This window comes from Colletes gigas, unplaced genomic scaffold (assembly GCF_013123115.1).
Source record: "Colletes gigas isolate AHSC1104 unplaced genomic scaffold, ASM1312311v1 Colletes_gigas_Sc00003, whole genome shotgun sequence".
Classification (NCBI taxonomy): Eukaryota; Metazoa; Arthropoda; class Insecta; order Hymenoptera; family Colletidae; genus Colletes; species Colletes gigas.
The window spans coordinates 8,583,169-8,610,279 of record NW_025106632.1 but is presented as its reverse complement, the minus strand read 5'-3'; the positions used below and the strand labels follow the sequence as shown (position 1 = coordinate 8,610,279).

Below are 27,111 nucleotides of genomic sequence, written 5' to 3'. Positions count from 1 at the left end.
TTAAATTTTGTTAATGATTTGAAATTATCTAAATTATGAATAATCTGTGATTAGATTTGAACGTAGTATCTTTTATATCAAATTATGAAATGTCTAATTTTTACGGTAGATTATAATTATTTTCTTGTGCTTTACAGTCTGTGAATCTCATCTTTACATTCTGGAAACCAGCAGGACCATGGAGACGCCTTCGCTGATGTATTTCACTGGACACCAGGATCGTTATCGTCGCAGAGGTTATGTCATCGTAGTCAACGATTGGTGAGTCACTAAAAGTTTATTGTTCTTTTTCTAACATATAAATCTTATTCAAAATGGAATTGATCGTCTGATTTCCAAAATAAAATCCTAATTTACACTAAACGAATAAAAACTAAATTGAATAATCGTTCAGTGGATTAAAAGTTGCGTATAAATCGCGATAGAATGTTTTTATTCGAAATTTTGTTAATGAAATTCGGTCCTCTTCTAATTCTCGGTTATAAAATTTGTATATGCGTCGCACAAAGGAAATCGCGTGAAACGTGGCGAAGTATTTGCTGAAAACACTTGTTATCGTTAATAGAATTTGCAGAAGATCGTAGTCGATGACGCAAACAATGCGCTCGAAATTTCAGGCCTCGTAACAGCTCGCGTGGGCGTGAAATTACCGCGATTTCGCGCGCCAGAAGTTTCCGTGGGCTCAAAGCAATATCCTCGTTAACCGGTTACCGTGGCTGAAATAAATAAGTACAATTTAGTAACATGCCGTGGCGCGTGAGGATCGCATGTGCTGACTATACAACGAGATACCACAAATTTTCCCCCGCGTTTGTCTTGCGTAGCACGCGGTGAAGAAGAAAAAAGACGATAATTTCGTTATCTCGTACTAAACGGGCTGATCGCAATCTCTTTCGAGACGGTGAACTTTATTTATCATTCTTTGAGCTTAAACGCGGGGAACGAACGCGAAATACACACGGTGATTCGAGTGGGAGAGCAAGTACTTCGCTGCAGCTGATTTTCAGTGAAATATATAGCGCATCAACGTCTTAACGGTAATTGAAATTTAATTTGCTTGTCTGTGATTAGAAGTTGATTTTTAGAATCAGTAATCGCTAAAATATTCATCAAACCATTTTTAATGTAAGCAATGTTTAAAATGTTGACATTTGTTTCAAATATTTGCTCATATAATAAATTGTAAATCATTTAAGGTGATTCATTTTGTGTATACGTATGCTTAAAAAGTTACCATAGCAAACGTAACAATTCCATTTTATTTCTATTTGAATTTACTTTTCGATAGTTTCGAATGTAACTCTGACACAAAGGATCAAGTTACATTACAAGTTAACCTGTGTATCGAAAATGTCCTTTACACGCCACGAGTCATATAGTCCACGATCCATCAATTTCAAATAGCTCCAATATATTAATTTATCGAGGAGCAGCTGCAAGTCGCGTAGACGTACGACAGTCAATCGATCGCGGTTTGTTCCACAACAAGTTATATTTATCCGATCGTGTCTAGTCAACCGTGCGACGTTTTAACGCGAAAATAGCACATTTGCGTTCTTTAGTCTGAAAAATCAAAGAAAACAAATTTGATAGTCTTAGTTAGGCATTAGTAACATTTTGAAGTTTAAATTCAATGAAATTCTCTGCTGAGAAGTACTTGAAAATTTGTTATTGATACAACATTAGAATAAATACATCAAATAAGTAGATTTTAACATATTCGTGGGGTAATAGGATTAAAGAAATCAGGAAATAATTAATTTTTTATTCTTTACTCCTTTACGGGCCAAAAGTTTTACAGAAATGTCATTAAAATCTCCTGTGCATTACATAATGTAATTAATATGCATTAACATTTGTAATTGAAACAATTTTGAAACAAAACTAACAAAATGATCGTTCCGACATTTTCTGGAATTTTCTACGATACAGTGTCCAAAAACCGATTTTTTTTGTGGAGAAATTCCATCGCAAGAGCGTTTTACAGTCGGCGTGAAACTCCGCGGTTCCGAATGGCCACAAAAAGAACGTGCATTTTTTGACAGTAAAAAGTTTCAGCGCGACATCGTTCTTCTCTTTTGGAACGAGGGAAAGTTTCGTCCGCGTGAGCAGATATCGAATATCGACTATTACGCCTAGACGTATTGAAATATGAACTTTAACAGAAGCGATCGTCTCCTTTTATTGGAATATTTCGCGCGTCTCGGGCTAATTTAATTGGATTTATTTATACGGGATGAACCTTTTGATACAGAAAGAAATACACTAGAGAGAATGGAGGAAGAAGATAAAAAACAAAGCAAATACGGCTATGCAAAGAGAAAAAGTAATATAAGTTACATACGAAAGTAATCGTCGAGTAAATAAGGAACAAAATCGAAAAGTCGATAATATTGCAAAATGAATTTGCACTCATTGATTTTAAGTTCTCTTAATAATGATACGATTTTATTATTACGAGTATATTACGTAAAAAGAAAGAGGAATAAAGAGACGAGGTACAAATGATGATGGATCATGGTATTTTGTGTGTGAATTGTGCAAATAATAAATAAAGAATATTTATTTTCTTGTTTCAAGTAACTTGTAGTACGAGTTTCATGAACAATTCGTTGCTGGTGTAATAACGTACACTCTAAAGTCTTTTTTACATACTCGAAATAAATGCTCCAAATTCTATCAATGAAATCTGTTAATATTTGTCTAGTGACGATAGAAAATACAATTTTCTGGAAATAGACACAAAATCTAGAAAATGTTTGCAATTATTCATGCTGCAAAATTAATTCGACACGTCACAATGCATATTTAATGGCATCTGTTTTCTACGTATACGAAAAATCAGAGGAGAAAGAATTAACTTTTGCAATCTGGCACCAGCAGGCATTATTTTCACGTTTTGACGCGTGACTCGTACGCACACAGAATATGTTTCAACGGTTTTTGTTAATACGCGTTTTTCGCACCGAAGCCGGGCAATTTATTAAATTCAATTTTTTATCAACGAATTTTGTTCTTTGAAATGTGGGTGCAGTTCATAAAAATTGTTAAAAACCAAACGTTTTGGAACGTGCAATTTTGAAGCGTTACTTTGAACAAAAATGACATTTTTCCCCCAAACATTATTCTACTGACTTCGTTGTTGTAATATAATGATTGTATCTAGATAAAATATAATATGCGCGTGTAGTAAAAAAGTCCATACAATTAAAAAATCGTGATAATATAAACGTACATTAGATTTAATTGTAGAAATATTGATTTTTTAGACTTTCAAGAATTTCTTTTGTGTTCTTTTCTGGTTCCCTTATTTCATATCGTTAGTCATTGGAAGTGTTGTTTATAATAATTTTATACCGAAGTGGTTCTCGGAACACAACTTTGGGGGAAAAAGCTATGGTCGAGGTCTTACACATTGAAGGCAAAGGATTACGAATACATTGCAAAAGAGTTGGATGTTTGAAGAGCGTTATTGGAAACTTTGTTATCAAACGTTGAAATTATGGCGCAAGGAAGCGTGCAGAACGTTCCAAGAAGCTTTCGCCGCGAGAGGAGCGTAAATTATTTTAAGCAGCTTCCAACTTTACAAAGTCTGTAAACATTATAAAAAAATGAGTGCAATTTAAATGTTTCTAAAAGTATTCTTTATCGAAATATTACATGAAGCCTTCTTCGAAATATAGTTTTTCAATATATCATTGTAACGTATGTAAGTTCGAATACATTGAGTATTTATTTTCATTTATTAACTAAGTACAGAATTACATTCACTCAATTAATCTTGCAACTTGTTTATATAATATTTATGCCATAGTTTATTAACACTTGTGTTAACCCAGATAAATAATACTTATCATTATTAACGTACCATTATTCATTGATTCGATTAAAATAAAATATATAATTATTTCGTAACGAACGACGTGTGAGATAATCATGTTGGGTGGTTGCATTTCCTTTGATCGCTTGTGTTAATCATTAATCGTGATTACTGATTACTCCAGTAACCATAATCATTAATCACTGGCTTGATTGCACGGTCAATCATAATCGTTAATCAATAATCAGATTACATTTTGTCCAGCATTGTCCAGGTGGCGCGAATCTCGACGTTCCCACAAATTAATCGATCTCTCCAGGATGATTCAGAAGCGCATCTCTCGGTGGCCGGTCGCGATAATCTGCGCCTTATAAAGGAGGGCATTAATTCGACCGGGTTCACGTTCGGAAGTTCGCCATACTTTATTTCCCCCCCTCATCGAATTGGATGGTCTCTCGGAACGCCTCGAACGAACAAAGTTAATCAGTCCTCTTTGATAAATTTTAATTCCGTCGCGTTATTACTTATCAGGACTAGGATAATCTTGATCATCGCGATCACGCTATAGGGTAGCAGAAACGGGTACATTTTAATCCCTTAAAATTGGAATATTATTTCTATAAAGAATCGTAATGAAGTTTCATGACGCCAAGAGTGTTAATTTAAACAATTATGCTGCGAAACACCGATGTTACATTTTATTATCTATGTTTATTATTTAAATTGATACAGTTGTATGGCTTATACGATACATGTCTTAGACATTGACGTCCAAAGAAGTTCAATCGATACTATCAATAATAAAAATTGATTTCGCTCGAAACGATTTCGAAATTCATCCCCAGAACAATCTTTATCGAGACTTTCCTCGAAGAGGAAAGAAATAGTTCAAAGAATCCACAGCGAAATAAGGGGCGAGGCGAGAGAAAAATCTCGCCGAGCGATCATTTTTTCGCAAATAAACGGCGGAGGTTAGCTCTCGTTCTCGAGGAACCAGCCGTTCGTGCCGGTCATTTGCATATTCGCCGTTTCGAAGATGAAATATTTAAATTCTTCACTTCCCGATGGTCTCTCGTATCGTCGGGACACAAAAAGTTTCGAACCGAGAAAGCTCGATTCCGTCCAGATGGTTTCTCTATTTTTCGTACTCTTTTTCCCTCTCGGCGATATTCCGACGATCGTCTCGTCGCCCGCGGACCTCGACGACCGGCAAAAATTGAGCCGTGCACCTTGAAAATTAATACGGGAATACTTTCCCGACAGTTTCCCGGAGCCGAGGGAAATTCCAGCACGGCGACGTGATCTCTCGCCCCGACACAGTTTCTCTGAGTAATCGGTCCGTAATGTCCACGAGCAAACGAACCACTTTGCGCGGCTTTCGGTCCGTGTTTCAGGTGTGCAGGATATAGGAAAGCGGAAGGAACAACAACGTTGTTAAATCCATTTGATACTCCAACAAATGATAATTTCGTGTACACGGTAATAAAGGAGAGGGTTTAGGAATTATAAATACGTGTTCATAAACATTTAATTACTCTGTACTAATGACACAACTGTGTATGACAGTATTTTAGCATATGATTGCGTCTCGACTGTTCAGGCATTTTTACTTTCCAACCTATAACACCACGAACGACATACATAATAGACCTACCGTTTAATGGTACTTTGTAATACATGAACTGATATACCATCCTCGTAAAATACCAGTGATGTTGGAGCAATTTTTTTGTTTAAAGAACGGTGGCTTTAGAAATTATAGCCAAACATAGAAAAATCTTTCTTCTCTTAGATGATGTACAGGGTACTATTAACAATTTCATTCAAAGAAGCTTGTTAAATAATTACTTGGCATGACACGCAGATAGAATAGAGACTTAAAATTAACGTCGAAGTTTAGCGTAGTTGGAACTAAAATTCAGAAGATAGGAGGAAACAGGGCTCCTTCTATCTTCTATATTAGTGGTACCAAGCAATTATTTCGTTTAATAGAGGGATGAAGCTAAAGTGTGGGAGACATATTGTTAAGAATTGTCAAAAATATTGCGTTGTGGTGTTAAACAATGCCAAGATTTATTTATAATTATGGAAGGTATAAGAATCACCTCCATGTGAATAAACGGGACAGTCTCCCATTTTCGCGATTTTGTGGCATTCTCTAAAATGTGATATTCGACTATGAATAACGTACTGTAAAAATTCAATGGCTTCCAAAGTTTTGGCTCTTAAAAAGGTATTGAGTTAAAAATATAAATTACAAAGATAACTGGAGCGGTGCCCAAGGAAAGCTTTAAGAAATCGGCTTGGCAACTAATGCGTTATAAACGCTGAATATAAAATGTAAGAAGCTCTGAAAATCAAACAAAAGACCGTAAGAGTAGAAAACGGGAAGCAAGAAGTTTACTGATACTAAATAAAATTTATAATAGCATAGTACGAACGAGATTGCACGTCCAAACGTAAAGACGTCCGAAAGCGGGCAGATTTAATGAGTCAACAAATTGCTAGGAAGTGAACGTGATCTACGTTTCTTCCGCCAGTTGAATTAACGGAGCTTAATTATCTTGATAAATTACAGCGACCTGACCACTATAAATGCGAACTATCTAGCCAGTTGTAGCACCATATTAAAATTATTCGTATATTAACAAGGATTTCTAATTTGTCGGCCCAAAAGATAGATAGTTTCTAGAAAATGAAGAAAATAAAAATCACTCGCTATAAAAGTATTGATTTGCTCAAATTATATACTCCTCATAATTTTGTCAATATTGCAAATCCTCAAATAGAATTTAATTCGTATATTCATAGATGTATGTGTTTCCAGAAAATGTTTTATAGAAGAATAAATTTGATTTCATTGATCCGACAAAGTAGAAGCAAATATTTTTTCATACTACAATGTAAATGTACTTGGACCACAATCTCATCAGTCTATTATACAAATTCAGTTAGGTTAATATTACACTAGAGGCTTTGTGTTTCTCGAAAAAGTATGCCTATGTATATGTGTATATACATATGTATCTAATGAATTTAAATATGTTTTTCCCGGAAAATGCAAGAGAGAACGAGTTTAATTGGAGGAAATTCAAGTAAATTGAGATGCGAGACGTGCCCGTGATAAGCGAAATATTCAGAGATATCAGAGAGCAAAGAATTTAAAGAGAATTCTAAGGGTAAAACTGCCTTTTATAATTGCAGTTAATAATTATATAATTAATATATAAGCAACATAGATCTTTAAAGCAATAGAGGTATCTGTTTCACCATAATCCGTGAACTGTCCAACCACACAAATGCAGTAATAATTTTTCCACGCTTCCTTTTCAAACTTCATGCGATCCGAATAGAAAGAGAATATTTTTACGCGACCGTCGCTACTAACCGTGTAGAATTTGCGAAAAAGCGAACGAAACGCCCCTTTCGAAGTAAGTTGAAGCACAGGGGACCAGTTCTCGAAGATTCACGGAAGATATTATCTTCGATCCCGCGGAAACCGGGCACGGTTATTCCAAGTATTTTTCAATTTAACGTCGCATTACGAAACGTCTGTGCTCGTACGCGAGTTCGGTCACGTTGCTTTTTTACATCCCTGTGTTGTCGTTCCCTCTGTGTTGGAGCGTCGCGCGTACGTACCGTCCCGCGTCGTAACTTAAAAAGCATCGAGAGAACTTACGTCCGTGGAAGAAACTAGCCCGCCCCATCGGAGGGATTTCCGCTGCTTGCAAATGCATGATGCTTGGTCCCCGGAAGTTTCGCAATCTCTGCCATTTTGCCAACTATAATGGCTTGGAGTGCGAAATCTTACGTACGATTACGAAAGTTCGCCGCGGAGCGCCATGGGATGGGAACGAATTCGTTTTTAAAAGCGTTTCGTGCCGCCAGGAAACGAGTGGAACGTAAAATTATGCCTTCGTGATTCACGACGAAATGGCTGGTTACGGTCCGTGGGTATACGTGCACGGTATCCTTGAAAAGAACCGTGAAACTTAAATGCCGTAAAAATTGGTATCGTATTTACAAGACTGATAATTATCTACGGTCGAATATCTTCTTTTGGATATCGTAAGATTCTTGAACGTGCCTGTTCTCTCGAAGGACCACCCCCCTTTCTGTATCACAAATTTATTGGAAACATATCTGTCTTAAATACCATTCAGTGGGGTCGGTCGAGTACTTGTGAGAAAGGTACAGGTCGAGCGTAGAAAGTGTCGCGACATATAACTAGTTAAATATTTCAATATTATGACAAAATACTATAGTAAATGAACCACAGTGTATGCTATGTGCCCGAATATTTTCGTAATACCAAATTTTTAGTTTACTTTATCGAGTGTTGTAAAATACATTTTTTTATTAACTGCAACGAGAGTTTTAATGCAGAAAGCGAGTCACTGTATATCGCTGGTCAGCCAATTGTAAACATTTATAACACCGTATCTACTACGTATATGTACCATCTGAGTATATTGTGCGAACGTTTACTTTATTCCAATTAATCGGGGAAGTGTAATTTGGCGTACGAGGTATGCTTAGTTATTCGGAAACTTCATTCGCGATAATACACGCACGTACTCTCACCTTAAAAGAAGTACAAACAATCAGTTAAGATATAGTAATCGTGTTTGGGATGAAATTTTCAATACGTGTCTTATCGAACCGTATTATTCTTTCCCTTTTAACACGTTAAACAGCGAACGATATTGGCATTTTTTGGAGTTTACGTAACCCTTCCTGGCAACGTACTCGATGTCCCGTTACAAATAAGATTTTAATGCATTTTTAACAAGATACAGCGCCGACCTACGTATATTGTTGATTTGAATCCACTCTGCTTCTTCCAGAAAGGCTTTTTAAAGAATAAATTCGTAACATTTGTTTCATAATACAAAATACTAGGTGCATATTTTATATAACCACCAACCAATTGTTAAAATACTCAATCCAGCGAGAATGTATTTTTAAACGAATATTTTAACATTAAATTTTGGTCTTTTAGCATCAGTCGAAAGCATATAAACAGTCTACGATTCAAATTGAACGTCAAAACGTTCATAATGCCGACAAATATTGACAGACATTTCGAAATACACGGTTTCGAATTAAACGCGTTCAAAATTGATACAAGGTGTGTTTCGGTCATTTATCAAGCTTTCTCTCTTTCGAATTTCACAGTGAAACTTTACGAGTATCTGTTCAAATAATTAAGCTTGTAAAAAACGTACAAAAGAAGATTTGGACTTTTCTCTCGGGGACCGTAGTTGTCTTCCCTTAAATGCATAATAGAATTGGAGTGCTCGTAGCCTGAGGGGAGGCGACCATTGACCTGAAGAAAATTTTGTTAAGGGGCGTTAGGCCGAAGAATGCTGGGAAACGATCTATGTAAAGAGAAATATATAAATCTATTTTTTTAAAAAAGGTGCTATTGCACTTTGCAAGTGCAACGATGCACATTATGGTATGTTTATTATACGGTGAGCTATCGAGCATTTGTGGGTAGTGATTGGCAAGAAATAAAGTAAACGTGGAGTAAGTTCGAAGACAGCAGTAAAAGAACAAATTTTCAAGGTCTAGAACAGTACTGATAAAAACGTTACTGAAAATTTAAAAAGATACTAGAATCTATATTTATGTATTTGCTTGATAAATTCTGTGACGTTCAAATAGTTTTTAAGACACGTCTACCGGGACGATTCCGTGTCGTCCTCGCGGTTTATAAATCGATGCTTCTAAACCGTATCGAAACGGACACCTGGCGAACTAATCCTTCTGGCCGCTGTAAAAGATAAATTACACCCGCAAAGGTTTCGCGCGTCAAACGCCTTTATTGCCTTCGACATGCGATACAGCCATAATTTCCGTGCTTCGAAAATTCATTCTCCTTGGGAAAGGGACGAATAAAATCGTCGTTATTTATCGGTGGTTGCCCTTGTTCCGTTTCCACGTGACCGTGATCGACGTAGCCCGCGTTTCCATGCTGGCGCAGGGATCACGAAAGTGACCAATTTGCCAATAACCGAACCGTCCCCTCGTTACAGCGTTCGACTAAATAGAAGGAAATGAAATGCTGATCGCAGCACTCCAGACGATGGCATCGATTTGTTCATCCACAGATGAATAAAGCTCGAAAGCTCTTGGAGCGGTCCGCGCGTTATTCGTCGACTAGAGGGAGGGGGAGTAACGAGAGTGGGGTTGGAGGATCAGGTGCGCAATTCGTCGCACGGAAATGGACATTTTGTGCTATGATTATTTATTTCAGCGCCCCGTAATTGCTCGTTTGCTAGAAATTCGAGAACGAACGCGTTCTGCTGGCAAACTTTTATACCCGGTGATTTGTTCGGTTTCCCGTCTGTCTTACTTCGTTCCAAACTTGGTTTCTGATAGATCCCATTCTTTCCTCGCGCGTTGCAATACACTTCAGAGACAACGGTGACTTGAGACTACAGAGATCTCAAAGGAAAACAATAGAAAGAAATATAGAGCTGATCGTCGATAGTCCATCATTGTTACTTAATCGGAATTAAAGAAGCGATAACGTTACATACTAATATTCTTTAAAACGTGTACGTTTACGTATCGCAAAACCAAGTTTCTTAATATTGGTTTTTCTTTTTAAGGGCAGTGGTCTTTTTACGAGATACTTAACGAAACGAAACGAAAGAATTTTTTCACCAACTTCGCGTGTATCCGTATTTTTGAATTTTGGTGCCAATTTGCTTCGACGCTCCATACGCATTTGTTCCTTTTCAGGAATCTGGAATGCTCGTTTCATAGGTAACGCGTATTGAAAAACGAGGAAAAAGGCTTTTTATGGGGTTACACGGCTCGGTGTAAAACCTTTCATCGTTTGCGATTCTCTGATGCGACTCAATTTTCGTCCATAGTTCGGTCCACTGTGAATTTCATTTCTCCCAACACCATCGAACAGTAGGAATCGAATGTCTCGTTGGTCCTCAACTAAAGTAAGAGTTAGTCGGTTAGAAGGTCGATTGCTGTTGTCGCGATTTTACGATCGCGAAAATGACTGGGTCGTTGTTTCCCTTCTTCTTTGGTTCTCTCCTGATGAAATTGGTAATGCACGGTTATACAAACATAGGTCGTTTACAAAATTCATTTCATTTCTTGGATAAAAATTAAAGACTCAAGAATAATTGTATCAGACGATGCAGCCACCATTTTAACTCTACTCGTGCATCTTTGTCGATCTTTATGGAGCACTGCATAGATGGTAAACACTCGTGAATCGCGAGTATAAATCGAACTGGTTCATTTGCACTGCAGCGGCGCAATTTCGATAATTAAACCCGCTTTACATTGTTCCCATGCCGTCCCGCGTTTACCGTTTTCCGTGGCGGTCTCGCATTGTTGGATCTTAAACCCCACTTACAGCGACCGATCCGGTTCGAAAGTTTGTTCGCAGGTTGCTCGTAAATCGTCCACGCTGTCGGTTCAATTTCCGACAGCGCGCACAAACGACAATAATTCACAAAAATAATTCGACGCTAAGCGGCAGTCGTCGCTCGGAACGTGTTTGCTTTCCATCGCGAATGGTTTCCGGCGGTCGCGAAAGACATCGAGAATTCCGGAACCAATCCCTCGTGGTGGATTCCACGAACGTCGACTTCTTCGCGAAAAATATTTGCGTTCCATTAAAAGATGTCGCGTTGATTTGATCAGTCCGGTGAACGCGTTTCGATGGGTCTTATTGTCGTCCATTAAATACACGAAGTGTTTAGAAACTGTAGCTGTTTTTGCAATTCTTTTTAATAAGAAAAATATTCTTATTATTATTTCTACTATCATTGCATATTATTGTTTTTTTTTACACCCAACGGATAACTTGAGGCGCAACTCGTAAAATTCGTCCCTCTATAAACGTTTGAAGTCTAGTTTTAGATACTTTAGATTCTTTTTCAAATGATCAACTTCAAAAGCGATCTTCGTGCTAAAATATGAATCGCAAAGAAGACCTTAGCATTCACTCGAAACTTGTGGCTACCCCGTTCCATGATCCACCAAGTTTTATCGCCAAGAAAAAAATTGTACTATCGAAAGATCGAAAGGTTTCTCGCATCTGAAACGTAAATGGTTGTCGTTTCCCCGTGCGCGCTAGTATTTTAACAACAATAACTCTTCGACGGTGTGTCGCTCGCAAAATTTACGTCCCGCGCAGTAGAGTTAAGTGTGCCACCCTGTACATTAAATATAGCTGAGAGTACGCTGCTGCAAATGGCTCCCTTGACGGTTTCGTTGCCCGCTCGACGAAGGGTGATCGTGCGACGCAACAGCGCAACGGGGTATCGATAGAACGACGATTGAGGGTGAACATCGAGGGGGGTAAGAAGTTTGAGATTCGTGCCTCTTGCCGTTTACACCCCCTGCTTCCAGCCCATTGAACCGTCTACCTGGTCTTACCCCTCTTTGTTCGTCCTCCGAGCTGCTCGACGCGGCAAACTTGCCACGAGATTCACGGGAGACTTTGGTAATCGTATCAGTTCGCGTTTACTGTGTCGCAGTTGTCGCGGGACGATCGTTAGCTTTTTAACTTCGTGCGTGGTTTCGACTATTCCTAAAAACCCCCGGAATGATAGTCCTTATATTTGGTACTACGAAGAAAATAAATATTCTAATATGTTGACATCTTTGGACGTGTCTGTACATAGGTGAGATGAACCAGCTTTTTTAAAAGTATCAACATACATAATAAATATAAAACTATACCTGTGACGCTAAATACATATACAATTATAACATAATGTAGAACTAAAAATCTTTTACATTTTATGCATTGAATCCAATCATCTTTTCATTGCTGTCTTCTTCTTCAGACTCTAAAGACAATTCTGCCATAGTAAATAGTATTTATTTTAACGAAATTCTATGATTGTAATCGTAAATATTGAGGTCCGCAGATTTACGCTTCCCATTGTAAATTACGTTAATGCATTTGAACAACTGCACGAATTAATGCATAGATACGAATATTATCTCCGAAAACAGTGGAATTTTTGGTCTACTATTTCGTTCCCTCCGCCATGGGGATACATTCAACGTGCGTTCGTCGGGCTACCTGCATAATTAAGAGACGCCCGGGGCTTCGCGTCGTCTTCGATGTAATAAAGCTCTTTATCAGTGTACATCGAACAGGGGTACGTTGAAAATAGAACTAGGGTCTCGAGGAAGCTCGTGATCGGAGAATTCGAGAGATTATTCAAAATTCGCCGAGCAAAATAGGATACGATCATTCTTTCGACAACGGAGGAACGCTGACGAAAAAGGCGCAATGTACCGCGACGGTACAACCATGACCACGATCAGCTCGAAAATCTCCCCTCAACGTTACACGCGCGCGTTTCATCTCGTTAATTCACGGAGGATTTTACATAGCGTCCGTTCGTCGGGCGCCGCTGACAGATTCCGTCATAATCGAGATCCGATAATGGAAAATCTGGATAATGAACTTTCGGTTAACCGAAACGATATTCAGCCAGGGCCGCATACCCTCCGGGCCGGAAATCCGATTTCGGGGGCGTGGAACGTTTTAAAACGGAACTACGATCGCAACCGGCGAAATTTATAAGCGTCAAACGCGCGAACAGACCGACAAAAACTTTCTGATTACGGACACATAAGTCGATCGGTGGCGCAATTAGCACAAAGAAGTGTAAAGATTGCCGCTATTGGGGATGTTAACGACGCGAGATGGATCTATTCTTCCCCCGCGAATTACGTTCTTATGATAGCAACAGGAACTTTTATCTATTTCACTTATTGTATTTATTTGTGTTATTCTATTTATAGTAGAACATCGATTATCGAAATCAAAAAATACATGTATTTCTATTAGGGAATTTTCGGATAGTAGTACAACAGTTTTTCTTGTACTAAATTTTATTTATTTTGATACAAATGGTATATCTAATAAATAGTGCTACTAATACGAATTTAATAGTTTTCGTAGAAAGTGAATGTATCGTACATGACACTATGTATTCTATATTTTTACGTTCTGCATTCAATATTGAATAGAGTTCCATATGTGTGATTAGTTTTGCTCCTCACTGTGTTTATTATTTTTGCATCGAAATAAAGTAAGGTAAAAATTAGTTTTCAGCATTCTGACCATAAAATTTAAATATAGATAGCCAGTATACACGCGATACGGAAACCCGCGAATACAATTTTGAGGAATTTGCACGTCAGTTTTGCAGCCAGAGCTCGTTAAACTTTCCGTGCATGATTCTGTATTTTTTGATATTGAAATTGGAATTTCGGTACTGCAGAACATGGAGTCGTTAAAAATTTGATCAACGTTAGATTCACGTTGGATTCATTTTATAAACGGAAATAGGTTTCTATTTCTTTTCGCCCGCAAAGGTGGTGGTGACCTTTTAAAAGATAGAATCTCGAGCAAAGGTACGCGGAAAAGTTGCGTTGGTGTTCGTCCGATGTCGTCGCGAACAAATCAGCGTGCCTGGCAAAGCGAGTCCAATCAAATCCTGAAACGTTCCGACAAGAAAGATGAAGGAGCATGGAAAGTCACAGGCAAAAAATTCTAGTGTCTTTTCTTTTTCTGATCGCAGTATTGATTTAGATCGTTCCTGGTATACCTTGCAATATCAATACGGTATAATTCTTTGGTAAATTCGCGATTAGAATATAATTCTATTATCAAATCTCCGGTGTTATAAGACAGATAATTCTATGATTGAAAAAGCATAACATATTTCTTCGGTTTGATTCTCACCACACCGATACCTCTGTATCTGCTAGCTGGCATAATTATAATCCGATAGTCGCAACTGGGATTATTGGCTCTCAAACAATGGCTGACCTGTTCGTTGTTCAGTGATTAATCAATCAGTCAATCAGCTGTTCGGGTGCCCCGAGAAGATTCAACTCGGGTCAGCTGATTTTAACGATAATTCTAATGTTATTCTAAATAGTAATTTTTTATTACGTGCTGATCACCTGGAAAATGGCACAAACAGTTATATTACTCCTTAATCCCTATTTTCCTTCCACCTTCTTCTCCAAAAAACCATCCCACGACTTTTCCAAGCATCAATTATAGAATCGTATCTTCCCAAGTCCTTCCACCGCTTAAAATATCCCACACCAATCAGGACTCCCTCGACATGTAATGCTAATGTAATGTCTCTCCGCGATACACTGATCGGAACGCTTGCCTACGACGTTCGACATCGTGGATCCAATTTATTATCCGAAATTTACAACTAGTTACACAAGCTCGATTCTTCTTTGAAATTAAATAAACAAAGTTTTCGCTTGATCGAATATCAGGTAACGGTCGTGCGTCATCGATATGCAACGTAGCGTGCCGTTGGGCATCGTTTTATCGCGCATTCGGCCGCTCGCAAATAAATACAAACCGATGTTCGCTCGCTCACTTATCTCGAATTGTCTGCGCGCGCGACATCGAGGAAGGACATCGCCGAAGAATGGATATACTTTTCCGTGATAGCGAGCCGCGCCGGTGTGGGTGGCCGGCTGTGTGGAGCACTCTGCCACGGGGGGGTTGTCACGGGGGTTGGGTGAAGGTGGTCGCGAACCGTGATCCGGGGCATGCGCGATGTGGACCCTGTCTACTTGTCAGCCAAGAGGAGCTGCCACCACCCTGTCCGCCGTTCCCTCTCGCCGCTACTCGATAACAAACTCCACAGTACCAGTACTGGCACGGTACTCCGGACCATCGGGTCGCTCTTGGATCGTGCGGTTTCCGTTCGATTCGACCCGATATCGATAGCCGTGTTTACGCGACGACACCTTCGGTTATCGCGTTACGTTCGCGCTCGTGCACGGTCTTACCGACCTATCCTCGTCTTCCGCCGTGTTCACGAGAGGATTCGGGATTTGGACCAGACTCGCTGACCACGCAACGGGGGTGCATCCCACGCCGGTTCATCAGTGAAAAGTTTGTCCACTTTTTATTCTCACGACCGCGTCTTATCTAGATCCGCGTACGATCGCGGCGCGCTTGGAAATCGAATCGTTCGACTCGACGAAACGCTGGTTCCCGTCGAGTTCGATTCCACTATCGATTTCGCCGCGATCGACGCGAGTGAACGGCACACAGGCCTGTCGGGTACGCTTGTTATGGCGAATAACTTGTTGCTCGGGCCCGCACAGCGGCCGCGATCGTTGCTGCGATTTTAAATCGCGAGTGACCGGGAACCGTTGTCGTTATACCCTTTTCTTCTCGTTTCGAACGGTAGCGTCGAAGGCGGAGTGTGTCGGGCACGATCTCAGACGAGTCTAGAGCACGTGAATGGAAGAAGGGGGCCTTTGGTCCTGCTCGACCCAGATTCTCGTTACTTGTGGTTTCGGAAGCCAAGAGGCAAACATGGCTCCTCCTGTACTGGTATACTTGCTTCTCGGATTATCCTGTTTGCTTCCTGATCCCGAGTTTCTGAGGGTCGTAGGCGTTCACCGACGCCCTAACATTCCGCCAATGATACCTGTCAACAGGCTGAGTGGCTGGACGTCGAACTGTGTTCCCAAATTCGTGTCTCTTCGAAAGTTGAACCTCTTAAGCGGTTTGCGAGGAATGGAACCCTTTTATCAGTTATATTAACTTATCAAGGATACGGGTTAATTTTCGAGGGGTTAACGAACCCGTTAAAATAATTCGAGAATAAGAAAGAATCTAAAGAATGGAAAGTAGTCGGACGTGGTGTTTGTTTCATTCCAAGTTGCGTAGTATTTTAAGAAAACTCGTATTCGTTGGAAAGTTACTTACAGAAATGTTGGGAATGTCCGATGATGGAATGGAATTGGAAGCTCTCGGGGATAAGTGTCTTTACGATCGTCCCGACACTCGTTTCGTCTGTGCTATGTTGCTAGGGATCGAGATCAACCTCTCTGGAAACGAAGTTTCCTCTAATTTTGTGATTTCGATGTTCTTGTACGAGGTTATTCGCTCCTAGGAACGCGTTCTACGACGGCCATCGACATCTACGCGAATAAAAGAGGCTTTCCGGGTGAGCGACAGGGGCTGATTCGTCTCCTCGAGGTGAGACCGAGTCAGGGTTTCAATTTCACGCATCGAAATTCGTCCGGTAACTCGCGCGTTACACTCCGTCACGGAAAAGTCAATCCTCCAGTGTACGACAGATTGAATCTTTCATTCTCGGATTTCGCGTCCCGCCGGAAAAATCTCGACGAACGAGAAACTATCGAGAAAACGCGTCTCGACGTTCCAGGAACATAGAATATTTTCGATGCATCCATTTCGAAACGGATACTCGATCGGAGAAAATCTGTTGAATATACATCCTATTAAAATTATGCGCGACATCGCCATAATTATAATACTCATTTTTTTAAACAGTGTCGAATTGTAATGATAATTCGTCTCACCAAGGTTCACTACTATTTAACATTTTTATTTCTATAGATTTTTATTACAAACAATCTAGAGATCTTCATCAGGTTGAATTCAGTTTTAAATGTTATCTAATCATTTTTAATTATAACAGTACTTAAAAATAATAATATTTGCAAATCTTGCACTATTGGGCTCTGTCGAGAGAAAAACATATTTATATTTTCCTACGCGACCTAGTTACACTTCTTCTTTAAAATGGTATAATTTCTGAAAAAAATTAAACTTTTTAAACATTTGCCTTTAAAAATAGGAGGACTGTTAAATTTTTGATTTTTAATTATTGAAGAAGTATCGATTACCGATAGTAAATAAATATAAATATTTGAAAAAAATTAGTTTCCAGAGTTTAACTTTTAACGATCGTTTCAAACGAGCCGGTATATAGTTTTTGCATAAAATTCGTAAAAATATCGCTTGTCTCGGACCGATGGGGTTGGTAAAATCCTTTGAATTGCACCAAATTGTACCAAACGAATGTTTTATGGATAACAAAAACCTTCAACACGGAGTACTCGGTTTTAAATATCGTCGGTGTATGCTAATATTCGACATTTTGAAATGTCATATCGTTCGGTTCAGTCAAAAGTAAAGCTTTATTAAATTTCCCTACTCCGTTAACGACGAGGAGCTGGATATGCAAAATAAAGTACGCGACTTAGGAATCACCCGTACTCTATCCTTTGTAACATATTTCCGGTTTATAGAGAACGCTGTCTCTAAAGCTTTGAGCCTTGCTATCCGACACTCTGTTGACTTGAAACACCCTCAGACCTTTGAAACTCTATATGCATCATTATCTCTTCCGCATCTTGAATATGCATTTCACATTTGTAACCCTTTACTACTATGACTTACTAAGCTACACGAGAAGTTCCAACGCAAATTCCTACAATATGTTTCTTACAAGGCTGGCGGAACTCTCACTCGCTTAAGCCACATCGAACTGTAGAAATCTCTTATCTAGTTTAGGTAATTTTTCAAAAATGGGGACAACAATAAGCGATGAATTTCCGATGTTGATCTATAAATCTTTAACATGGTGGATTCAATTTAAAATGCTACATCTACATGAGGGGTTAATCAACCTTATTGTATGGACTAAATATCTTAAGTTTGAAACTGAACTAAATTGCTAAAATATGTGGAATCAATGCATTAGGATGTTTCATGTATTATTATTATTACTATTGTCCTTCCATTTCGAAAAGCTCGCTGTTGTTGCGAATCGATTCTTACTTGCCTTGGAGAGACAAAAGCGTTCTCCAACTTCGTCCGAAGGCACCGTACGGACGAAAGTCTCCATCGAACGTCGCTCGAAATTAATTTTCCGCGATCGATCGTTTCGCTGTTCGTCGTTTTGATCCTCTTCCAAATTTTCAAAAGATTCGATCTCGGGATTCGGTCGTCCGACAAATTGAATTCGCAGTTGTCCTCCGTGGAGAGGACGTTGCTCTTCGCGAAAGTCGCTGAACGTTTCGTGGTATTCGTTCGAATAATTTTCCGTTGAACAAATCTCGATTCGTTGCTCTCGGATTAGAATGTGCTGATCCCATCAGCAGAATGCATAATCTTGCTAGTGTATATATGTATAGCAACAGATTAGGCTTCTTCTGCGAATCTCCTGTCTCCATCGGATATATTATTTATGAAGCCGTTGCCATAAATTTAAGTAGCTGAGTACAATGAACAAACTTGTAATGTCATTTTGAAACATCGATGTAACATTCATAACGTTATGCATACTAATGGATCTGTCCCGTTTACTGAAATCAATGCATGAATGAACAGTTCGTTTCTTCGATCAGATACAACGTTGAACAAGAAAATGATCAAAACTATTAGGAACGAAACTTGAAATGTACAACTCGCAGTGACATACGATTTATTATTTGATATTTTCGAGTTTCCTTTTTTGAGGTCGTTGGTTAAAAATATTTAAAAACACTGTACAATTATAGTTTTTAATTAAGGAGTTTCTAATTCCAAGTTTAGTTAAGGTTAACTTGAGAAAATAATATAGGTACACGCGCAATGTTCGATATATTCATTGTAGGAAATCGACTAAATCGCTCATTAGTACTATGTATTTGTAAACACAAACTTTGTGTACATAATACGTGTGGAAGGTTCGGCAACGTTTGAATATTCGTGTATACCAAACATATGAATAGTTTAAATGGCTCGTGAAGACTAATTACTATTTGATATTCGGCAGTTAGTTATTTATCATCGGAAAATGAGCAATTCGTTAAATTTGAGCAAAATTACAGTAGACTATTTTATTTGAAAGTAACGATGACGTTGATTTAATAAAAAATAATTACTTTTGAAACATTTTATCTTACAACTCGAAGCCGACTAAAAACTGATTAATTGTTGTTGGAAACATCGTTTCGTCAAATTATCGAAAGTGGTTGAAAAATCGTGACGACAGTTACGTACTACACCCTGTACATCGATACGATTACACGATATATTACCGTGGTTTCCGGTTATTTGGGCCATTGGTTAAGCAGGCCAGCCATTTATTTGGGACAGATCTTAAAGAACAAAACTGAACACTTACGTGAAACTTCGAGTAAATGGAGCAGCCGTTTAATCGAGCCAAATTTTCAGGAATCTTATGGATTTTGTACATTTATAATAATAATAATTTCTTAAGAAACATAACATTTTTTCGTGCCCCGTGACGCAAGTGATTCGATGGTTGTCGTTTAGGACTTGGTCCCTCGTCTTGTTTCGAGATCGCTCGAGTCGCGAGAATCAAGCAATTACCGTTTCTTTCGAGCGACCTCGATCCGTGCCCTTTCTTTTTCTTACTTGATTGGTCGTCGACGATCTGTAAAGCTTCTAGAACGACAGCAACCGCAACGATGTCGTCCGGAGTTCAACGGTTACGTACGAGAAAGCACCGATTACTCGCTACGATTACCGACATTAAACCGCGCCAGGTTCGGATGTCCGACATTTCGAAATATTGCTTCGAGCATTTACACTCTTACATAAAAATGTAACGTTGTCACTTCCCGCGGGATCAATTCGAAAAATAAAAATAAATAGGGTGGACGTTGTTCCGGATACTTTTCCGGTATCTATTTTTGAACATTTCAAATTTTATCATCTTAATGCCCTATGTGGAGTAGTTACTATACCAAATTTTATAATTTTTTGAAATCGCATCTTTTAAATTCAAATTTTATGTAAAATATATATCGTACATTTGGTATATTAATTTTATGTTTTGTTTGTCACCTTTCACGATCGAACGATGCACAATTTAAATACGAAAGCATCTTGAAGTCCAAAAATTCCAACATCCAATAAAATAAAAACAATATTCGCGGAGAAACTTCGCTTTTCTCGATAAACTTATGTCTCGTGATACTTTCGAAATCCCAAATCGATCCAATTCGAGGTTAGCGTGTACTCACAAGGGAAATTAGAGTACCGGAAAATCAGAAAATTTTGAAACGTTGCATGCGAGTAGAGTAGCTTACCCGTAATACAAATCCATTATTCGTCGGCACCATAATACGGCTTTAGGGAGTAAAATCACCTCGTGAAGAAAATGCAGCTTTTTCTTCCTCGGAGAATAGCTGCACGTCAGTGAGAGATATAGAATAAAAGTTTTAAAAATAGTTGTTTCATCCTTTACCGTGTACCATCAGCGTTAATCTCTACTGTGGATTGAACAAAGTAGTACGAAGTATGAAAATATGTGATATTTCAAAGAATTCCTCTCTTCGATGAAATTTAAAAGTCATCTTCTCCATTTTAACTTTTCTACCACGTTGATCATTTATACTTTCGAACAACTGTTTCTTCTTACACTTGTCCCTCTTCCTTTGAGAACAGTGGATCTCCTTTTAATGGTTCCAAATTGGTACCAAAACTTTTAAACATAATTCCCTGCGGACTCCTTACAGAAGGAAAACTTTCGGCAAACTCCTTAGAGTGAAATTAAACTAATATTTTGTTCATATAATCTATAAATGTTTTCCAAGACAATGCACTTATATCTTTAAAATTTCAACTTAACTCAAATTATTTGATATACTAGTCACTAAAACGATGCACGAATAGAAGTACGAACAAAAATAGGGAATTTGCTTACGATATAAAAAGTAGAATATATATTACAGACATAAAAATTTCTTTCTTTCGTCGTATACTACGTTTATTTTTATTTTTCTCCCTTCTCCTCACAATAACATTGTCTTTCTCCTATCGATCCTATACTCTAAATGCTCTCATGTACTCGTGGCTGTCCGAAATCCATCTAAACTTGAGCTTGGCCCCGACTAAACAGCCAACAGGAAGTCGATTTCGTGTAACACGATGACAGCATTACGATCAACATCCCGCCTCCCGTTAGAAATAATGCAAATTTCAATTCCTAGGAGGTTACAAACGCTCGGGATTTGAAACGGGAGGTCGCGAACGATCTCCCGTGTTGTTTGAACGACATCCATCCCATTAATGTAGTTCAGAGTTTTCCCATTAAGGAAACAACGTGGTCATTCGCGCGGCGTTGCGGCTTTTCACCGATCGTCGACGAGTTCTCCAGCCACGAAATGACAATACGTTGCGACGTAATTGCTATTTACGTTTGCTGGACGGCCAGAAAGTTTGAAGGGAGCGTTTCGTTTGACGAAAGTCGAGGCTCGTTGCCTCTGGGAGCTCGATCTTTCGTTTGTTTCGTAGTCCGAACGGGGATGGAGGGCGAGTTTTCAACGCGGCGATTAAGTTTGACCGCCACCCCCAACCGTTGGCGTTAAAACCATTCGCTGGGTACGGGAAAAGTTTCGATCTTTGCTTCCCCACGGTCTGACAATGAAACTTCTTCGGGCGGTTCTCTCGACTTCTTCCAAAGACGATGCAAATGCCCGGTTGCGATGAAAGGAAGTTCGTCGCAACGTCTAACAAGTCGACAACTCCCTTCGCTGTTTTCTTCCTTCGACTGCTAGAAAATGAAAATGTTCTGCAGGAGTGGTTCAACTATAAATGAGACTTTTAAAATTCATCATTGTAGCTCGTGCAAGCTCTATTAAAACGTCTTTGAATCCGTTTTCGGCGCGCAAGGAAAAGATAAATTTAAATAGTACGAAAAGAATGAAAGTGCTATATAAAAGGAATTGCATATAAATATCAAAATTTGTACTATTCTTCCTGAACTTGATTGACGTAGCAACGTGTTTTAAAATGTTGTATTTCTTTTTTCCTATCAAAATATAGTTAGATATATTATCGATTTTGAATAATGTTCTCTAGCAAAGAAAAGTCTCTCTTTTATTTGAACTAGCCTCCTATTTGAATTTAATTACGTCGCGAGAGAAAGTCGTTGCAAAGGGGGATAATATAATATTTGAAGCAACGCGGTCATTTCAGCGAACATTGTCCATTTTCTCTTATTAAAACTAACGATCTCTACGCGTTTTATTCGACGTTTATTATTATTCTGTGCACCGTCGAGCATCCAAAGATTCGCGGAAGTTCGTTAACAAGAGACTTTCTTGTTTCTTTTTTTCCATGAGACTGAGATTACCCCCTTATTAGAAGCACATGCTCGCTTCTTCCTGGAGAAATTCTTTCGAGTTTCCCTCGGTTCGTTTCTCTCTCAAATTTCCCCGTAAATCCTCATGGACGAGCGAGAAATCCTCATTTTTTGTTCTATGTAGTAATTGCTTCTGTCTATCCGGGTAATTTCATATATTTATCTGGGAATCTGGAATATCTCATAAACAACTAAAGATGTCGCAAAAATGTTTTGATAAAAATTGTTTGGTATAAAAGAGCATATCGCGACAGAAACAGTTTTCTTGTCAATGAAAAAATGGCGAAGATTTCAACGTCAAGTTAGTTTCTTTATAGAAGAACTATATTTGTTTATTGTCAGTCCGTTTGCATTTAATATCTTGAAAAGTGTTCTGCTCGTTGGCAGCTTACTTTTCAGATAGATCACGTTTTTTTCGACGAGTTACCGAGAGTCTTCCGCTTCTCTACGAGACTTTCATCCTGTCGCTTATGGAATAAGAGAAACGTTCGATCTCGACGCGATCGTGTCGGCCCTTTGTTCGCTCCTCGCCTCGTGATTATTAATTCATCGGTCCATCGAGCGTGTTAACCCTCGCTCGACAGAGCGTAAGGTCGTCGGATTAAGAAAGGTCGTTAACAGGGTCACCTTTATCCACCGCAGTTACGCGTGCCAGAAATACATCCACATTTGCCATCGTAACGCGTTACGTAAGATGTCGTTACGCATCCTGTGCTTTGTGTTGAAACCTCATCCTGTTTGCTCTTTTCCACGAGTCATCAAAATAGCATAATGTAACCTCTATTCCATCAAATGTTTGCTCACAAGGGGGCTTTACGATCGTCTTGCACAGTCGCCAAGAATAATTCTATCGAAAAGTAGATCGAATTTCACAAAATATAGTACCAAGAAATTCATCAAAACAGTACTACTCCAAGAATTATAGTTGACAGAAACTGTAATGAAGTCTAAAGTCTTATATTTCGAGAAGAACGAAGCAACGAGAAGAAAATTGAAACACAATGGCGCTCGATCGATACTTCGATATCAAGAGAACTTTGCATTGCTCTGTAGTGATTTTCTCCGATTCTGTCTCCCCTCTCCTTCATTAAACGTACTCACAAATTTTTCTTTATCCTCTTATCGGATCCAATTCGGTCCCGACTTAATGGCCTACAAAAATTCCCCGGCTTCTAACCCAACGATCGCGGCGCAAATACTTCATCCCGAGAGGATGATTTCCTTAATCCACGGCTGGCCAGGGAGGAAAAGAAAATTAGGAGAAACGGAGGTGGCTCTCTTCTGCCTTGAAGTCCGGCAGACGGCGATTTTAAATTGTCGCGAACCAATTAGTCTGCAATCTAAATGTTGAATATCGGCTGGCGGCGCGTATTAATTGGAACTCGATGAGAGGATTTAAAGACGAGGTATCAGAGCTCATCTTACCTTATCTTTCTTTTCGCTATCTCGAGCAGGTGAATCTTCTTATCTCCGTTTAATCGCACACGCGTCTAAATAAAACTAAATTGACTCTTAACAATAACTGATAATGTTCAATTTATCATAAAATTTTTATATTATCATTTTTTTTTATCAAACCAAAGATGATTTGAATAAACATCGAAATGTTCATGGTTTAAATAAAGTTTGATATTCGAAGTTTATTCGTAGCCATTAAATTGTTTCAATTGTCTCAGCTCTAACGATAACATTTGAGTCTTGACAGTAGCACTTTGAAAAAGGGCGATGAAGGAAATTGATTCACTGTCCTTATGCTCGAACCTCGACTGCCTCGTTCACCTAACTCGCATCCACTTGACTTTTTAGATCCTGACACCTAAACCTGTTGCTGAGCAAATTAAGCATGCAAGGGTCACGACTACCTCGATGCCTCGTAAGTCGAATCTCCGTTGGTAAGAGGAAGTCCAGGGATACTTATTATAGATAGCCGTACGGTCTGATCGATAGTCGTTTTAACTACTGCAGACTAATTTTCTCGGAACCGACAAGAAGAAACGCTTATACGTAACTCTTAAACCTGGGCGTTTCGAGACACTTTCACGTTACGATATTTCAAAATTATTTTTTCAGAGTTATTCGATAAATAATCTATTTTTGGAATAACAATTTCCCAATTAGTAAAACGTAAAATCAATTAAAATACATTGCTCGAAATAATTATTTTTGAATTATTATTTGAATTTCGCCCAGATCTTGGTAATTTTCAAAATCATAAAAGTGCTATTCATGACATTTTCTGAAATATAATATTTTTTTCGTTGCTCTTATGTCTTTTTTAATATACAAAATTAATTCTTCTAGCAGTACTGTTTTGAATAAAAATAAACGAGCAACGTTGCTTTTGACGCGTTTACGCACTACTTGCAGAATTTCGAAGCTACGTATCTCATGCGTCCAAAGCTGATTATCTGTTACAAAGTAGTATACGAACGTACGAAATACGGGCCTGCATAGACGTTCAAAGAATATCATTAGTCGCGCATGATGCATTATTTGTTTTAGGATTTGTTTGCCCCGCATTGTGTCGACGGCTTTGTATATAGTCTCTATACACAAAGCCGCAGAATTTACTTTGGTCTATCGTGGGCTCTGCATTACGTTACATCGTAGTTACTCATTTATTATCATCAATATCTGTTTAAGAATGTTTCGCTGCCAGACAATTTATGGCTGCGTCTAACAATGAATGGTGCGATGATGTAAAAAGTTACCGAAAGAAACTAGATATTGTTGTTCCTGCGACGTTGAGTAAGATATATCAACCTTTAAGGTCTATAGAATTTTTAGTGTCCCTTTTTTTTGTAATTTCTATATTCCACCCGCGTGTCTTTAAAATTTTTGTTTAGACGTTGATACAAGAGCTTGTTAATAAGTGGAAGGTACATTTAAAGAATCTCCCTTGCAAGACAATTATTATGAAAAGTTTCTCGACTGGTGAAGAATGTGCTGTCCACCTGGATAGTTCTAGAACCGTCATAAAACGTCGGTATTTCCCATGATCTCAGAACTCGCCCCTTCGTCTAGCGATAAACTGACCGCGTCTCGGAGTTCTGGCACCCTAGAGGGACAGACGCCACCGAAAGTACCAGAGGCTACCGACAGGCCAGCGCGCGAGACTCTAATACCCGCTATCACACCTCTCTCTCTCGCTCATCCCTTTCAGCGTCGTTCGTTCCAAAGCCTGACGGTCCCGGATCAACCCCCTTTCCCAGATACTAAATCCTCCCCGAGGTGTCCGCTCGGTGCTCCCGGCGAAAAACGAGGCCGCGCCGGTCGCTGGTACTTTCAGCTCGGCTAAAACGCGCCCGACACCGGATTATCGGCCGTCGTGATTCGGTATTCGTTAGAAATAAATGGTCGCTAATGGTATTTCCGGCAGGTGTCTCGACCGATAATGCGCGGCCGCGGCTAAAACGATGTAAATAGCACGCCGATGGCTAGCTACCCTGGCCCTTCGTTAAGGGGTTACACCATCGTGACGCCCTCAAAAGTAGCGCAAACTTTCGAAATTCGTTCTGACAAAACTACCGACAGGATTCAATTTATTTTGGGTCTCTTGTTAATACAGATCCTAACAAGTATACGTTTAAAATTAAATAAGAAAATATTAAGATAGTGATTCTTAAAATGAACCTCAGACGCGATTCGTAAGATCTTGGAGCCAGTGTAGCGCGAAAGACAACGTTTGAAGAACGATACAGGCTGGATACCTTTGCTGTAACTCCGAAACTACTTCAGATATTTACATGGGGCTTGTCGCGAATCAATTTTTAGAGTTTGATCTAGAAAGTTTGATCTAGAAAGTAATAACCAGTTGATTAACTTACGCGCCAATTGAGGCTTTTAAAGCATAATAAAAATGTTAAAGCGTGCGTCAGTTCCATAGGAAAGAGTTCAATTTTCTACAGAAACTTACGGTTTTATTATGTAATAGCTACAGAAGTTTCCAACGTGTAAAGATAATCTTGTTTCACGCTTTACAGGATCGTGTACTTTTTACGCGTGCCAAGTTTTAAGTAAATCGTTTAACTACATACTGAGATATCGTGTACATCAGTTCGAAGAACGTTGTTACGCGCAGAATTGCTTTAAAGTTTCTGTTCGCCAGAGTCGGGCATAACGAATAACAATGTCATGTTCATTCGTAAACCAACTTCTGCACGTCTTGCATTCGAATGAATGTAAATTCTTAATTGTTATCTATGAATAAAATTTACCTAACGATGCTGTGTACACGTAGTGTTAGAAAACATAAAGAAATCAAATGAATCATTTATTTATTTTTCAACGAAGTTACACATAATTTTCGATTACATCCATAGTATA

General features: G+C 38.9%; 1 long non-coding RNA gene across 1 annotated transcript in view; it reads left to right on the top strand.

Annotated features, from left to right (window-relative positions):
• LOC122404976 overlaps positions 1 to 27,111 on the top strand; it is a 155,182-nt gene that overhangs the window by 664 nt on the left and 127,407 nt on the right. The window contains exon 3 of the long non-coding RNA XR_006259734.1: positions 138 to 261. This is a non-coding gene — a long non-coding RNA (uncharacterized LOC122404976). The remainder of the gene's footprint in view (positions 1 to 137; positions 262 to 27,111) is intronic.